General features: G+C 37.6%; 1 protein-coding gene across 3 annotated transcripts in view; it reads right to left on the bottom strand.

Moving 5' to 3' along the window:
• Positions 1-5,664, bottom strand: part of mid2 (midline 2) — a 162,843-nt gene extending 157,179 nt beyond the window's left edge. For 2 of the 3 annotated variants that reach the window (XM_053630908.1, XM_053630907.1), the window contains exon 1: positions 5,361-5,663. The gene's annotated coding sequence lies outside the window, so the exon portion shown is untranslated. Of the gene's footprint in view, positions 1-5,360 lie in introns of all 3 variants that reach the window. The other variant, XM_053630910.1, reaches the window with a different exon arrangement.
• Between the last annotated feature and the right edge of the window lie 5,263 nt (positions 5,665-10,927).

The following is a 10,927-nucleotide window of genomic DNA, read 5'->3' on the forward strand; positions in this document are numbered from 1 at the left end:
TACATAGTGCTGAGAAATAGATTTGAGACACTGGGTCAGCCATGAAAAAATACCTGCTGCAATTTTGAATATTAAAAAAAAAAAAAAATTCTGACTTTGGGGACACTAAGAGACAAATGTTTAATAAAGTTCCCTAACAGAAAGCACAAGGATAATATTTTTCATTAAAATGCACAAAATGTAAAAACATGTATATGTGCTTACATTAATTACGTGTGGCTGACAGGGTGATGTCATGATTTGCTTTCCAGAGATCGCCAGGGTTTCTATGACAACAGCCAACTGGTAGCTGAGTTGATGTTAAAATTTCCCTGTCTTTTTACTTTCCCATTCTTGTGTCGATGTTAGACCGCTGTTTTGCTGGCTTTGTTTTCTTAACATAATGCATATCATGAACACATCTTCAGGTATTTGAGTGATGTGATATTTTTACCTTAATGCATACCTCCAATGTTAAATGTATACTTAAAAACCTGACAGGAAGTTGAGAAATGCCAGCATAATCAGGAGCAAACATGAACAAACACTGAGAAGACCATAGTGTTTTAGGAGGGTCTCTCTTCCAGCGATGAATGCATTATTATCGACTCAACTTGGCTCGCTTTACTTTTCTGAGCTTACTTTTCCACTGCAGTTTAGTGCCGCCTCAATGTGGGCACCATCTTCCACTCGCCTTCACACAGGAATAATGTTGTATTATCGAAACCCTGTATACTGTAAATACACTGTCAGGCTGTATTCCAAATCCCTTTCCTGTTCATTGAACACGGACCCTATTAAGGATGTAAAATAACGGTGTTCTAGATCCTACGTAGTGCTCGATATGACTAAGTTAGATTCAGCCACGACAGGAACAAGAGAGATGTAAAAAGACAGAAACCTTTGTTGTAATTTTATCTGTAATGAGATAAATGATACATAATTTTCAATTAATAGAATATTACCATACACAAAGTATGTATTAAATAACACACATTTATTCAGGTAAAATACAGAACCTCTCGTTAAGGAGAATTCCCTATTTACTCATTTAGCATCGGCTCGGTTCGCTTGGAACTTCGACTGAGGTGGTACTAAAAAAAGTACCAGGTACACAGTGGAAAGCCCCCAAAAAGTGAGCAGTGTCGAGTCGAGTCGAGCCATACGGTGCGGTGGAAAAGGGCCATTTGAGGCACAGGCCTTTGATGGGTTGCTGACAGATACCCGACATCCTAATGCCATGCACTTCCTCTTGGGAAAAGAATGTCATCTGAGCGGTCCTGCTCATTAAAATTCAAATAGTACCTCCATCAGCAAACAAAGGATATGACAGATGGCCATAGAGATAGCCACCAAGGAGAAACGCTTAGCACACAGGACCGTATGCACAGTGCGTAATCTGGTTGGAACGGCGTACGTTTCCGCTCTTTTGGTGTGTGTAATCTGTATTTATAAACAAAGTGTGCAACAGATTCACACTAGTTATGCCAACTTTCCCGACTATCCAAACATCAATCAGATGCAAATAAGTAGCTACGGGATTATGAAACCAAAAACAGTCGCATTTTAAAACATTGTGGTTGAACTGCAGTCAAAACCCTGAGTAGGCTGTCATCTTATTTCATTTGGCTGTGGCAGCACAGCTGGTCTTAGATGTAACAACGTACAGTCTACAGAATCTTGCTCCTAAACAGGGACTACACAATATGAACAAAATGGCATGATACAATCATTTCTACATATTGCATCTTATCGTCTTCCTGCAATACCACACTGCTAAATCCTGCATGTGACCTGGTTAAAGATTGGTGTTTACTTAAAGCTTTATTTATGGATCCTTGATTCATCACACACAGAAACGAAGCTCTGAAATAAAATAAAAAAACATTACTGCAAAGTGTGTAAACACAAGCCATTCTACAGTGAATATTTGAAAAGGCAGGCTTCAGTGTCTGGTACCTTTCCAAAAGCCACAAAAAAAAAAAAAAAACACTGATGTCCTGAAGTCATACTGTTTTCATGGTAGTTGTTTTGGAAATTAAAAATACTGTCAAATACCATAATACCTTCAATAATGTGGAAAATACCATGATATTATATTTATGATGTGTTCTTATAGGGAAAAATTAAAATTTGTACTAGGTTTGTGATATCGCTTAACCTTAATAAGGAGTACTGAAATATTCACACTGTTAACAGTTTTAGATGTAACAAAAATATATCCTAAATAAAGTGCAAAGCAGCAGTGTGTCCCTTGAGATATGACAAAACTACATCTCAAAAACAAGGAGCCTAATTTTTGGCCTCCTAGACTCTTTGTGGATAGTTACACGCTTTCACTCCTCACTATTCTATTACAATCTTAACAATTTTATATTGTTTTTCATGTTGATATTGGATAATAAGCTTTAGTTTGGAAATGGAAATGGAAATTACACAATCTCACTCTTGGGATGTCCTACCACACTGTCTATCATGATGACAAAATCATTTTCCCATTACCCATATGATGCACACAGCACAATGCATGATCACTTTTAATGGGAAAGACCAGCTATTATTATGTTTAATTTTTTTTTTTAAATATTGTATTGAGTTATCTTTAGAATCAATCTGAGAACTCATGTTTAATGTAACAACACACACTTTCAGGAAAAGTGTTCTAAACTGTATGCTTTCTTGTTGCTATGGTGGTACCCTCAAGCATACCCCTATTATACCTTCACTATGTTTCTGTCACGTCAAAAGATGCATACAGCCAACTTAATGACTTTGTCACTAGATTTGACTCCTTTTCAAACCCCTCCACTTTATTTTTTTTTCAAAAGAGCCTTTTGACAAATCTAGTAACTTTGAGCAGATATTAGTACAACTGTTCTGCACTTGATATGGCTCTCCATCTCACATAACAGCCGATGCTTATACGAGTTTAGAGAGAAGGTTCGTTTGATTCACCACTAGTGCGTAAAGTCTGACTCAGTTGCGCCTGTGTAAGCTGATGGTCTCAACAATCAATCATTAATTACCATTGTTCCAAACAACCAATCACCGATCATCACTGTTACCCAACAATTAATCACTATTGCTCTCATCAAGCATTAATCACCATTGTTTCCCAACAACCGATCACTAACTACCAGTGTTCCCGACAACCAATCACTAACCACCATTGTTCCTGACAACCAATCACTGGTCACCATTGTTCCCAACAGCAAACCACTAATCACCACTGTCCCCAATGACCAATCACTGATCACCATTGTTTGACCCACCAACACACTTCTTTGTTCTTTCAAACCATCCTGTTTGCTATAGTTATAAGAAAGTACAGCCAGTTATTTAATCTGTAATAATTTCTATTTTGTAAATACAGTGGGGGGAATAAATATTGAATGTGTCAACATTTTTTTCAGTAAATATATTTCCAATGAGGTTATTCACATGAAATTTTCACCAGATATCAGTATTAACTCAAGAAATCTGGAAATATAAAGAATTCACAACATTAAAATTCCATAAATAAAGTTATGTGTAATAAAGTGGAAAAAAAGTATTGAACACGCTAAGAAAAAGCAGTACTCCAAGGCAAGGTAAAGCAAGGAACCAATTGAAATCCATAAGTAATTATACCCCCAATCTGTGCAAATTAATATCAACTGGGTAAGAAAATTGATGGTCCATAAAACTGCTTTTCATTACCAAGGTGTCACACAAGAAACATCTCATGATGGGTAAAAGCAAAGAGCTCTCCCAAGACCATCACTGCCTTATCGTTGCAAAACACAGTAATGGAATCGGATACAGACGTATTTCAAAACTTCTGAATCTTCCAGTAAGCACCATTGGACAGGAACTCCTCACAAGATTTCTGAGCAGGAGTCAGAAGAATAGTCAGAAGAGTAGCCCAAGAGCCAAGGACCACTGGGAAAGAGCTCCAGAAACACTTGGAGGCAGCAGGTGCCATTGTCACAGAGAAAACAATAGGCAATGCACTCCACTGCTCATGCTCACCCCGCAAGACTCCATTACTAAAGAAAAGGCATGTCGAAGCTCATTTAAAGTTTGCTACAACTCATTTGGACAAGCCTATGAAATACTGGGAGAGTGTAGTCTGGTCAGACGAGAGCAAAATTGAACTTTTTGGCTGTCATATTACACACCATGTCTGGAGAAGAAATGGCACAGCACATCACCCTAAAAACACTATACCAACAGTGAAGTGTGGAGGTGGAAGCATCATGGTGTGGGGCTGTTTTTCATCACATGGTACTGGCAGCCCTTTACCAGGAGAGTCTTGAGATGAATCTGCTGCCATCCACCAGGATGATGAAAATGAGACATGAGTGGACCTTCCAGCAGGACAACGATCCAAATCATACAGCAAAGGAAACTCTCAATTGGTTTCAGAGCAAAAAAATCAAGGTGTTAGAATGGCCCAAATCACCTGACTTCAATCCAATTGAACATTTGTGGAAAGAGATAAAGATCAAGGTTCACAAGAGGGCCCCCCGGCCACTTCAAGATTTAAAGACAATATGTTTAGAAGAATTGGCCAAAATCACATCTGAATACTGCGGCCGATTAATTTCTTCATAGAGGGTGCATCTTGAAGCTGTCATTACAAACAAAGGCTTCTCCACTGAGTATTAAATAAGTTTCAGTTAACGTGTTCAATATTTTTTTTTTCCTGTCATTCCACTTTATTACACATAACTTTATTTATGGGCTTTAATGTTTGGATTTCTTTATATGTGTGGATTTCTTGAGTTAATACCAAAGTGTGGTGAAAATTTCATGTGAATAGCCTCATTGGAAATTTATTTACTGAAAAAATGTTGAAGCATTCAATACTTATTTCCCCCACTGTATTAGAATCTATTATTATAAATTAATCTGACAAATACTCTATCTCAATCTATTGTATTCTGTTTTATTTTAGGTGATTTCAGAAAATCTTCCATCTTCATGTAACACCATTCAAGAAATGTGCAAATTCGTCCATAACGTCATCAAGCGGCTTCTATACTTTTTGAGCATTGATGAGGTACTTTCCCCTGAATAAGAGTTGGGAACATTGAAAACATGACTTGAAAAGGAGACACGAACTTATGTCAAATTTACACGACGGTTCATCATTGCCGTATCATCATTCATACTGAAGGTTTGCTGATGTTTATTCTGTTGTTGTTGTTGTTGTTGTGTAGTGTAGTGTAGTGTACCTACAACAAATACTTAGATTAGAGGAATCCCAGGTGCAACTATAGTGCTTATTCTCTCTCTCTCTCTCTCTCTCTCACACACACACACACACACACACGATGACGTAGAAACATCAATGTTTGTTACCGTTTTCACGTATGAAGACTGTAAGCATCTCCTACCTTTTTCACTCGCTGACTAGCTCCTTTGTAGTACACTTGTCTCGCAGCTCTACAGTTACATTACACTGGCGCGCCTCCGGTGAGAAGTTTACCGAAAACGGGTTCCTTGACTTGAGCAGGGAACTCGAGCACTCATTTTCCCTCGCCGTCGCTCTGCAAAACACACTGAAACTATGCTCAAAATGAGCCCGTGCCTGAACCGCCCCCTCACTGAGGAGCATTCAAGTCACCTCGGCGCGATTGACGTTATTCCCCAGTCGACAAACTCCCACACTCAGCTCCCCGCGGGCACGTGACCCTCCGGCGGGAATAAAGCTGCGCGCGCCCCACTATCTCACTCTCTCGCGCCTTATAAATTACTGCGCTGTGGCGCAGCTGGGATCAGCTGCACTGTTATACTGCTATACAGTTACACTGTTACACCATTACACTGTTATACTGCTGTACAGTTACACTGTTACACCATTACACTGCTGTACAGTTACACTGTTATACTGCTATACAGTTACACTGTTACACCATTACACTGTTATACTGCTGTACAGTTACACTGTTATACTGCTATACAGTTACACTGTTACACCATTACACTGTTATACTGCTGTACAGTTACACTGTTATACTGCTATACAGTTACACTGTTACACCATTACACTGTTATACTGCTATACAGTTACACTGTTACACCAGTACACTGTTATACTGCTATACAGTTACACTGTTACACCAGTACACTGTTATACTGCTATACAGTTACACTGTTACACCATTACACTGTTATACTGCTGTACAGTTACACTGTTACACCATTACACTGTTATACTGCTGTACAGTTACACTGTTATACTGCTATACAGTTACACTGTTACACCATTACACTGTTATACTGCTGTACAGTTACACTGTTATACTGCTATACAGTTACACTGTTACACCATTACACTGTTATACTGCTATACAGTTACACTGTTACACCAGTACACTGTTATACTGCTATACAGTTACACTGTTACACCATTACACTGTTATACTGCTATACAGTTACACTGTTATACTGCTATACAGTTACACCGTTACACTGTTATACTGCTATAAAGTTACACTGTTATACTGCTATACAGTTACACCGTTACACTGTTATACTGCTATACAGTTACACTGTTATACTGCTGTACAGTTACAGTTACACCATTATACTGTTATACTGCTATACAGTTACACTGTTACACCATTACACTGTTATACTGCTGTACAGTTACACTGTTACACCATTACACTGTTATACTGCTGTACAGTTACACTGTTAAACCGCTATACAGTTACACCGTTAAACCATTACACTGTTCTACTGCTGTACAGTTACACTGTTACACCATTACACTGTTATACTGCTATACAGTTACACTGTTACACCAGTACACTGTTATACTGCTATACAGTTACACTGTTACACCATTACACTGTTATACTGCTGTACAGTTACACTGTTACACCATTACACTGTTATACTGCTGTACAGTTACACTGTTAAACCGCTATACAGTTACACCGTTAAACCATTACACTGTTATACTGCTATACCGTTACACCAGTACACTGTTATACTGCTATACAGTTACACTGTTACACCATTACACTATTCTACTGCTATACAATTACAGTGTTACACCAGTACACTGTTATACTGCTATACAATTACACTGTTACACCAGTACACTGTTATACTGCTATACAATTACACTGTTACACCATTACACTGTTATACTGCTATACAATTACACTGTTACACCAGTACACTGTTATACTGCTATACAATTACACTGTTATACCATTACACTGTTATACAGTTACACTGTTAAATAGTTATACAGTTACACTGTTATGCTGTTATACAGTTATACTGTTACACCATTACACTGTTATAATGTTATACTGTTACAACATTACACTGTTGCACCATTATATTGTTATACAATTACTCTGTTACGCCATTAAACTTTTATAGTCATATTGTTATACAGTTATATCATTATATTGTTATATATAATACTGATAAACAGTTATACAGTTAAACATATTACGTGTTCAGTAGCTGTATCCACGAAAGTATTAATGTTAATTTATGAAAAATATTAGATATTCATTAGATATCTTTCCATTTTGAAGCTCAAACTAATATATATATATACTACACTAGAGTTTTGCAAGGCAATTTGTTTTAGAAATGCGTTCTAACTGTTTATACTGTAATAATCCATAGTACCTGACTATTCCAGTATAAACAGTTACAACAACACATTTCTAAAACTATTTGCCTTGCAATACTCTTCAGAAATACCAGGAGTGAGAGCAACATTCTTGAAGCTCGACATTGGGCCTCTTCCATCACAAACAGCTTTCGAAGTGGAAAATTTCTCCTTGGTAGTTCCATGAAGCATGCACTTGGAAATGTAGTCACTGTTTCCCATTATATAACAAGTGAGAGAATAAAATATTGCACAAGTTGGTATATAGCACAATTTAAAAAACAAAAAAATAAATAAACATGTGGAATAAACAACTTTTCGTTTGTGCCCTTGGAATGCCACAAGACAGGCATGAAAAACCTTTCAAGCTGAATTCGTTCCGGGGTGTAAAGTGCATCACTTTACACCCCGGAACGCAGTGTTCCCAAACACAGCACCATTTGTTTGGGGAAACTCTTGTGCAGCTGAGGGTGTTTAACTTCTCACTCAATAAATTCTAAAGACAGTACAGAGTGCAGGCAAATTGGCTACAGTAATTACTGCAGGCAGTAGTTTCCAGCCTAAGGGAGAGTGACTTTATATTTAACGTTCTACATTACACATTATATTTAATCTTAACTACAGCTTTCAGCATTACATGATTGCATCAGCATAAAGGCTCAATTAATTCCCACACTGACCGATCACATGCCTGATGCAGTATAATGTAAACAGAGGCGATATAAAAATAGAGAAAGGATTATGTCTAAGTTACATAAAAAATTATAAGAAGTGTTTACATAGTATATCCCTTGAGGCGCTCTTGTGTGAGAAAAATTCTCAGTGCAGTCAGTGAATGGGGACTTAAGGCTGGAGTCAGGAGGAGTGGGCATCTATGTAGAGTTGTTTTTTTCCTACCTCCAAATTGCTCCAATACACCATATACCTATAATTAAATGTGTCTGAAAGATCTCTACTTTCTATGAAGAAATGACAACTACAAACGTCAGTTCCAGTGTCACCCTGGTAGTCAACATGTATACAGAGAGAAGGCTGGAAGACAGTATGAGTCAGTTAAAGCAGAAACCCCCAGTGAATAGTGAAAGGCTGACTGTGAGCTGTGAAAACAATAAAAACGGAACACAAGTCAGAGGCTCTTCCTTGTCTAAGCTGCTCCTGCAGACTGAAGGAAAAGCCAGGGGTTGGACGTTAGAGATGGCAGGCATTTCTCTCTGGTTCCTTGTGCAGAATGCTAAACAGGTCGCCATAATGCCACATGCCCTAGACACACCCCTTTTCACAAAATAAGCCTGGAAAATAAGCCCCAAACCACATCATTTTCTGGCTTCTGCATGTGTACGTTGTGAATGCAAAACCAGGATACAGCCCAGCACCACATTACTCTCTATATATAGATAATGGTTTGTGTATGTACTGGTTTGTAATTGTTAGTGCCTGTTTTAGAATAGCAGCAGTAGTTTCAGATGAGCCAAAATCAACATTTTCTCATGATGCTCATTAGTGCTCAGCTGTTGCTAGTAGAGCATGGGAAGTCTAAAAGTCATGCATCAAAAAGTCCATTTCTTTTGGAGTTCATTCAGGGACAGTGGGACCATCAGGTTTTCAGCTTGACAGAGCTTTGCTAGTTTACATGTGTTCATGTAGGTAATAAGCCTGTTTTCAGAATTTTCATAGATTCCACTTAGGACAAAATTAATTAGATGAAGTGATTGGAAAGCAATCCACCAATACAGTTGTTACAGTGGTGAATTGATATTCTCTGTGGAGCCTACAGTGGCTAAAGATTGGCTCTAACTGTAATCCATGGTGAATGTTTCTATTACAGAGGGTATAAGAACAATAATAGTAAATCTTAGTTAAGGCTAATTAAACCAGCATAGCACACTCTGATATGCTGATACTCTGGGGTATATGTTGCACAGATTTACCAAAGCGACCACATAAAACACTTTCTGGCTGTTAACAAGAACATTTACATGAATCTTATCCAAATTGAGTAAAGTCGTAGGTTTAGAGTGATGCAAGTCCATGGTCAAGGCTTCTATTGAAATACTGCAAGCCATATTCATAGATTTTAATTCCATACAAAACACTTGTACATAAACTATAGGAGTAGAAATGGATATGGTTATGTCAACAGACCAAAGGCAGCAAGTCAACTGTTCAGTCATAATATAAATTATGAAAGTTATTACCACAAGCCCTCTAAATTTCCTCTGTTTGAGTTGGGAGACTGTATATTTGAACGATAGTTTGGATAACAGCAAAAGCCTCATCACATCTCATGCAAATGTATAGTCAATGTAAACAGAGTGGCCAAGGATAAGAAGATATCTGATAAATGAGACCAATTTACATAACGATTAGGTTATCTTGAATCATTCATGGTTTATAAATAGTTAATCTGCAATGGGTAGATCCAGCAAGGTCTGTGAAATAATTGATGAAGTGGACCACAGAGGGGACATAGTGGCTAATTAAGTCCTGATCAGCTCTGAACTTTATTTATGGCTTAAGACGCATTTAGAAGTATAGTACTGACTTCACTTTATAGGGAAATGTGAACTGGAATGATTATTGTGTTTACATTCATCATCAGTGTTATGACCCTTTATGAAAACGCTCACTCAGGTATCAACATGAAGGATATGAGGGTGGCCATTTACTGTGTACACTGAAGAGTGTTTGTTAGTCGTCTCCATCTGTTAGAAGATTTACAGATGGAAATTAAATGAGATGAAGTATGCCAGCTGATCCCCCCTCCTCTTCCATATCTAATATGGGAATTCACAACATGCTGATCCCTCATACTCTCTCATAATGGCCTCTGGCCAGAAAACAGGTGTCTGGACACCTTTCAGGAAAGAACTCCACCCCACTGTGAGGAGAATGACTTGAATTAAAGTATAATTTGTCTTTTGCTGAATAATAAGGGAAATAGATAAATGGTTTGCTCCAACATAAGATCTAGATAGACTGCTGGATATCTAAAGTTCAGGACAATTAAAGGAATGTAATGGCATTTTATATGTGTAAAATGCTTTCAAATAAATACATTTGACTTTTTCTGTACCAAGAAAACTATAATACCAGTAAAATGAAAAAATGTTTGATTATGAGAATTGTATATTCGTATAGGGTATACAGGTGGTACTTTTTTATTTGTTTTGATTTAAATTTTCTAGACATACCACCTTGGCTTACTCATTAATTCGTAAAATGAAGAATATCCCTGTCCTCTCCTATCTTGATTCAACAGAGTGTGTGGTGTGAGGATTATTATTTTATGAGTTTTACCCAAGAGGCCTTTGAGACATGGAA

The sequence above is a fragment of the Ictalurus furcatus genome, chromosome 8 (assembly GCF_023375685.1).
Source record: "Ictalurus furcatus strain D&B chromosome 8, Billie_1.0, whole genome shotgun sequence".
In the NCBI taxonomy this organism is placed as follows: domain Eukaryota; kingdom Metazoa; phylum Chordata; class Actinopteri; order Siluriformes; family Ictaluridae; genus Ictalurus; species Ictalurus furcatus.